Raw genomic sequence first — 7,500 nt, forward strand, 5'->3', positions numbered from 1 at the left:
TCGTTGTTTTTAAGAGATCCTTTCTTACCTTTTCTCTAGCTGCATCAGCATCTTCCAGATCTGAAACTCCGTCTTCCCTTTCACTCAAACAGTTTTGCAGGCTTGTGATTGAGATTTTAAGTTCCACTATATCTCTTTGACTCTGCTTCATATGATCTATTTCTTTCCTGTATTGCTCATTCAAGGAATCTGTCATTTTTCTAATCCCTTCTATTTTTTTAATCAACCTCTTCTTTAGAGGCCGTTATTAATTCTTTTACTGCAGATTTTTTTTTCAGGTTGGGGTTCCTCCATATATTTCTGTATTCGATTCTTTACTTCAGATGCTATTAATTCAGAGATTTCTTTTTTTATTTCAGAAAGTAATTCTGCTCTGAGTTCCTCTACACCTTTCTGCTGTTGTTTCTTTACTTCTAACGCTGTTAATTCATACATTGCAGCTGAGCTAGTGTCCTCTGCACTTGTTCTGGGTGGGCTCGAGGCCTAGACTGCATTTTGCTCCTTGTCTTTGTCCTTTCATATAGCACTGACCTTTGGTGTAGAGTTCTGGTGCCATTATAACCTTAGCACCTATGAAATTCACGTGCAGTTCTATTAAGTTTGAGGTTATCCAGTTATGCCTGGCTTGGGTCTAGCTGTTGTGCTCAGCTCCTTCCTGCTGCAGCCCTTGGAAGTGAACCTGTGGTGCCCCTGTGTTATGCCCCTGCCCCAGGGGGTGCAGGGGAGTGCAGAAGGTCTCCCGCACACTCGCCGGGCCTGGGCTTGGGCTGGGTCTGGGGCTCCCTAGAGTGCTGCAGAAGTTCTCACTGGGTGGGCTTGGGGGCGGGGCTCTGCTAGGGTGGAGGGGTGCCAAGGGCATGGCAGAGGGTCTCACACGGAGTGCCTGGGTTTTGGTCCGGAGAGGTCCCACGGGTGCAGGGGAGCCAGAAGCTCTCCCACACACTCACTGGGCCCGGGCTGGGCTGGGCTGGATCTGGGGGTCCCGAGAGAGTTGCAGATGTTCTTGCTCACTTGGTGGCTTCAGGGCAGGGCTCCAGAGGCCCTCATATCAGGGGCTGGCCTGGGCTTGATTGGGGGATCCAGCCAGTTCAGGGGAGTGCAGGAGCTCACCCCCACACTTGCTGGCCCTGAGCTTGGGCTGGATGGGAAGGGTGGAGGTTTCCTGAGAGCTGCAAACACTTCCTCGAAGCCTCTCTCCCTTGTTTTTTGTCTGGTCTTGTCTGCCTTCTTTGCATGGAGTTATGATGATTAAGTCATGGAAGACGCCACCCAGGTAGGTATCGTTCTAGGCAGCTCTGACAGCCAAGAGCTTCTTGTCCCTGGTGAAACACATTTCACGCCCTTGCTTCACATGTTGTTAACAGAACTCACCATTGGATGGTGTCCAACAAACGCTCGCACTGTCTCAAGTTTATGTGTATTTATAGGGCTAGACCTGACAACCCACACTTGCCACATTGCTCACTGCAGTGTGGTCCTGTAGCACAGGACCAGCGGGATGTCCCCACCACTTGTGAAGCACCATTTGTGTTTGGCAAGAGTCCAGTGGGCCCACAGCCATTTAGGAGCAGGAAGGTGATAGGTCCTCGGCTCTCGTTTTCTGCATTCATGTTTTCATGAAAAACTCAGAAAGGAAAGGAGGGTTTCGCGCTGGTCTGTGGCCCCTGGCTGGGGCACAGCGGCTTGTGCCCAGCACCGGGGCACCACGTGTACCAGACACTGGTCCGCACCCTCATGGAGTCAGTGCAGCATTCTGGCTGGGGAGTGGCGGAGCCCAGGTCCCTAGAGCTGTAGGATGAGGAAAGAAACCAGGGCACCAGATAAGCTAGTCCAGATTGGAAGGAGGTGAGCATGTGTAGGAAACATCTAGAACTAAGGACAAATTCTTACCTGTAGTCGTTAGTGGAAGCCAGGTTATGGACTGCTAATTCAGCAGTGGGTTAGAAATGCCGTGTGGCAGTTTTGGACACTTCAGTTTTTATAGCCCTTTCTTTAGTTCATACCACAGTCCTATAGTTGACCCAATTGCCATTTTATGCACAAGGAAACGGAGTCTTGCACAGCGAGCAAGGGTCATAGAGGGAGGGAGTGGCGCGCTGTTTCCTGGAATGTGTGAACCCAAGCTGACCTGCTCGTAAAGCAGGAATACCTGCGGGGTGAGTCCTGCTGGACTGCAGCAAGCCTGAGCCAGCTGGGGCCGAGTGGCCCCAGGATGCTGTCCAGCACACCACCAGGCTCCTGGGTGGCCCTGCACAGGGCTGGAAACTGGTGGACCTGTGACTGACACCAAGGAAAGCTATGAGGTGTTGCCTGCAGGTTCTGCCACTAGGTGGCCTCCGTGTTTAACATTTGCTGTCCTATTCTGTTTTTCTCTGTGCTTTGGAGGTATCTGGAAGTTACCTTGGAGAGCCAGGAAAATGTTGCTTTTTCTCTGATGCTACCCAACTCCAGGAAGGGACATATATTGGGGACTTTGCAGCATGGTCATGTGTTGTGTCTGTCTGGGTCACACGTCCAGGTATTCGTCTACTGAAGGAAGACATGGAATTCCAGTAGTGAAGGAGCAGTAGTTACTGTCATCCTGGCTGGCGCAGAGAAGATGCCGAAGATCAGAGAACATTTTTAAAAATAATTTTATTGAGAAACAAATAGCAATGAGACAGTTTCATAACCGATTAGTAGGACAGATTCACTAATTAGTACATTGCATAGTGTTGTCTTCATAGTGATTATTCATAGTACGAGATGCAGACTTGTTGTCCTGTCCACAAGCACTATTAGTGTAACTCTTTCTATTCATTGAATTAAAAGAAAGTAGCTGTATGTCTATCCTAACTATTTTGAATATACAGATACAAAACGGTAAGCAGAGAACATTTTAAGATTCACTAAAGATCTACTAAGGGCGAGCTCTGTGCCAGGCAGGTCTGGGCTCTGGTAGGTGACCGTGTCAGAATTCTTCCCACGCCTCAGGCGCTCTTCTGTGTAGTTTAAGTGTTCTTCTGCGTAGTGCTGCCCCTGAGCGCACCTGATGGGCAGGTCAACCAGATTTCCTCATCCCCAGATGCTGCAGGCTCGTGACTTCACACAGCATCCTGCGTGCGTTTAGGTATGAGGAAGGGCTACAAACACCGCTGGCTGCTTGTGTTCAGGCTGTGGTGGTGGAGGGCCTTAACATACGGAGATCTTTCATTTCAGCAGTGAGGATCAGTTACTCATTTGCTACGCAAACACACTCATCCCTTGGAAATATTGTAAACTTGTAATCTAACCAGAAAGAGGCTTGATGTTGGTAATTAACACTCACTGTGTGTGGGTAATGGATTTTAGGGTTTGAATCCAGAAAGTCACCATGCTTCTTAATTATTAAATGATAGCTGCATGGTGTCAAGCTTGGTGCAGCTAAAGAGCAACCAAGACTCCACTGTCTGTGTTCAGGTACTGGCCTGGCAGCTACCGTGAAAGGGCCCTCAGCTCGAATGGCTCTGAAGGGAGCCCCAATTTGCATTTAGAATTCCATCTTAACTGGAGGAAGGCCACTGTCACATTTGGGGACCATGATTCTGTTAAAAGTGATACCACATAGAGTGATGCATAGATGGATGGCATCAAAGGTTTAGAGAAGGGCAACACTTACCACAGGGGTCTGTGGTGTCAGGGGAGGTCCCTGCTCTCCTGAGGCTGTTTGGAGTGGAGGGATGTTGGGAGATGTAGTTGTGGTGGTACCTGTGATAAATGAACTACACACACACACACACACACACACACACACACACTCACACAAATACAGGACAGTCCCAAATGCCCCCACCTGTGATAAATGAACTATACACACACACACACACACACACACACACAGAATGCAGGGCCTTCCCAAATGCCCCCCACCTGTGATAAATACACACACACACATACACACACACACACACACAGAGAATGCAGGGCCTTCCCAAATGCCCCCCACCTGTGATAAACACACACACACACACACACACACACACACACACACACACACAGAATACAGGACATTCCCAAAAGAGTTCTGCGTTGTAGTCAGAACTGTTCTACAAATGGCCATTTCCTAGTGTCATCAGGGCTACGCTAGTTAGAGAAGAAGCCAGAAGCTGGCAGGGCGTCCAGGAGCTGCCTGGGTTATGTCACCAACTTCTGTATGAATCTATATTTATTTCCAAAAAGGTAAAAACACAACTGCCACAAACGACAAAGCTGGCGGATGAAGATGTCCATGCAAGGTGAAGATGTTGCCTGCAGAGGGGAGACAGCATCCCTGTAGAGCAAAAGGAACTGAACCCAGACACCCAGACGCCCAGACACCTGTCCTCTCTCCTCACAGTGTGAGCCTGTGCCACTGCCCCTCTCTGTGCCTCGTGTTTGCAATTGGGAAAGAGCAGTGGGGCCATGGGAAGGGTGCTCGACCACCAGTATCACGCCAGTTAGTGCAGAGTTTGCCTCTTAGTTTGTTAGGGATTCAAGAAAAGAACCTGTGAGGCTCAGGGTTGGATGTCAGTGTGGACTAAAGGCAGCTGAGGAGCCATGGGAAGTTGTGGAGATCCTCCCCTTGTAGAAGCAAAGGCAAGGGAAGTGGTGGCAGGCTGAGCACGGAGTCGGCGCTGGGCGTTTTAGGAAGGCACAGGAAAGAGTCAATTGCACATGCTGGTTTAGCTACATTTCCCTCTTAAAAAGCTTATGCTAAGAAATTAAACATCTGAAGCAGAGCAGCGCTAGGGGATCTGCCAGGTCGTGGAGGCAGCTTTGGAGGTGTGCGGAAGAGGGAGCTAAACCAGCCACCCTGCAGAAGCTCAGGTCGGGAATCTGCTCTTCGTCCAAGGTTGGATTCCAAATCTGAGCCACTGTGCTTTTATGATTTTAGGACTATATTTTCAGAACTTCCATCATGCTGGGGACCTACATGTTTCACTGACTCGATCAGCTCATGGTTGGCAAGATGCACCATTATTTTACAGATCAGTGAAAGACAATTCTGCCACTCCACCTGTGACACGGATTGCAAAGAGGGCCCAGCATGGGATGAATGGGAGACTCAATGCGTTTGTGCCTCTTGAGGTGGGCGCCTGCGAGAGCTTTCCCTTCAGTCTTAGGAAAGACAGAAGGCACAGAGACTGTGCTTAGGATGCAGTTTGCATTTCTGTCCCTTCTCACCATCGCTGTGACCCTGGGCAGTGGTGTTTGGTTAATTCTGTGCAATGGAGTCATGCATCTGTTGAGCTGAGGACAGACTATTTTCTGAGTGTGGCATCTGTACTGTCACCCTTGTCACGTGGTGTGCAGCAGTGTGGGTTTCTCTTCCTCTTATTTTGGGCCAGTATATTTCTTTCTTTCTTTAAATGGCTTTCCTCTTGTTTCCAACCTGTGGGCCGTAGGCGTGATTGCAGCTCCAGGGCCTAACACGCGGCTGCCCAGTCCTGGCATCGTGCTTGCTGCCGCTTCGGCCTCCTTGCTCTGTCCTCCAGTCCTGCGAGTTGGAACCCAGCCTCAGTGGTGAGCTGCACACCTCGCTTCCCACACGTAGGCTCTGGCGTCCGGGCTCGCGGGCGTCTGCGTGTCCCACACGTAGGCTCTGGCGTCCGGGCTCGCGGGCGTCTGCGTGTGAGCCAGTTCACGTAAGCGGACCTTCAACCATTCCGAGAAGTCGTCTGCCTGCACAGGGCACAGTTCCACAGCCGGCGTGAGCCTCCAGCGAGAGGCTGGGGACCGGCCAGCTGCAGCTCCTGGAGCTCTCCTTACTGGGCCCTTTCACCTCACATGTCTTGTCTCTCAGCACTGCACTGCTTTTATGGAATTTTATTATTATTATTACTATTATTATTATATTGTGTCTTGGAGTCGACAGAAGCAATTTAGAATAGCTCTTAAATGCTACACACAAGTGAAGTGGGATTTTAAAAAGTCTGCCCAAGCTAGGTGCAGATTAGTGTTAGTGTCAGCCTCTTCGGGAATGCACTGTCAGGAGTTTTAAAGTTTCCTTGGGTACAGCTGGAAGCTGTTAGTTCTGAAAAGTGCTTAGAATTGTAAGCTGTGTGCGCAAGACACGCTTCAGCTTAAACCCACTCCTTCATCCCAGGCCAGTGATAGCCCTTTTGGAATTTGTCTTTCTCAGAGCTTTCCTGATTATAAAATTTTTAAATGAAACCATGGAAGAAAAAAAGTTAAGAATCTTCCAGTTTTATATTGACAAATTAAAGGGTTTCTGAATACTACATCCCGGGTAGACTTTAGCTTATTATTCCATCAAGTAGCAAATTCAAGTTTACTTCAGTGAAACATTTTGTCCTGTCTCATTGACTAGGTTTGAATAAAGTTTTGTGGTGCTTTGTGACGCAAATTGTTCCTTCTCAAGCTAAGGTTCATGGCAGCTGCTTCCTGTGAAGCACAGAAGCGTAGCTCTAACAAGTTTCGTTTCCTGCAAAGATAAAATCTGCGTGTTGTGGGCAGATCACGCGGGAGCTGCCTTACGTAACCGCTGATGCCAGTTGGCTGTGGGGTTGTTGCACGACGCGAGCTGCCTGACCTCCAAGGCTCGGGCCTTCGCTTTGCCCATCCCACCTGTCCACAGAGCAGCAGTCATTTCTCTTCTGAATGCTGCGGTCCACAAAGGTGTAGCTACACATGCTGCTTCCGTGGAAACAGAGGGAATGCTGGTCTGATGATCAAGAACACCGTGAAAGCTGCACACGGTCCTCAGGAGGTCACTAGACTACTAAAGCTGGAATGGCGTGCACGGGCTCAGCTCTAAGGGACCGAGGGGGCAAGGCTTTCTGTCATCCTCGTGGCCATTCGCCAGTGAGATGCAGGCCAGTGCATCTGGGTTCTGGGCACGACGCAGCCATGGGAACTTTGTGTGCGTCATTATTGTTTAAGGCACTAGCACACTGTAGGTGCTCAGTAAATGCTTTCTTGGTTTGCTCAGTTAATCTAGCCCCGTTTGGGTCTGTAGTTGGGGGGTGAGCTTTGCACACAAGTCATCGAATTGTGTCTTTCCTTTCCTGCATCATCAGACACCCGGAGTCGAGCCTGCTTTCGGAGCTTGCACACTGCTGTGCCACGCTCATTTCCCGCTGGATCAGTTAGTTTAAAAGAGATTAAGGGCCGGTGAGATAGCCCAGATGACTCAGTGCCTGCTTAGGCAAGCGCAGAGGCTGGGGTTCGATCCCAGGTTCCACATGCTGTGCTGGCCGCACCTCCAGCAAACTGAGCCAGCGAACTGAGCTGGCCACTGAGTCCAGGCGCAGTGGCGCACGCCTGTAATCCCAGTGCTGGGGAGGCTGAAAACAGGAGAATCACTACGAGTGTGAGCTCCGTTGTCAGATCCTATACCAAATGCATAACAAAATAAAATAAAAATTAGAAATGATGCAGAATTTCACTAAGCAAAACAACAGGAATTCAACAATGAATGTTATATTGCATGTTGTTGTGTTTTCAAATTAATTGTTCAGATTATCAGATATAAGCATGCAA

The sequence above is a fragment of the Octodon degus genome, unplaced genomic scaffold (assembly GCF_000260255.1).
Source record: "Octodon degus isolate 3935 unplaced genomic scaffold, OctDeg1.0 scaffold00279, whole genome shotgun sequence".
Lineage (NCBI taxonomy): Eukaryota > Metazoa > Chordata > Mammalia > Rodentia > Octodontidae > Octodon > Octodon degus.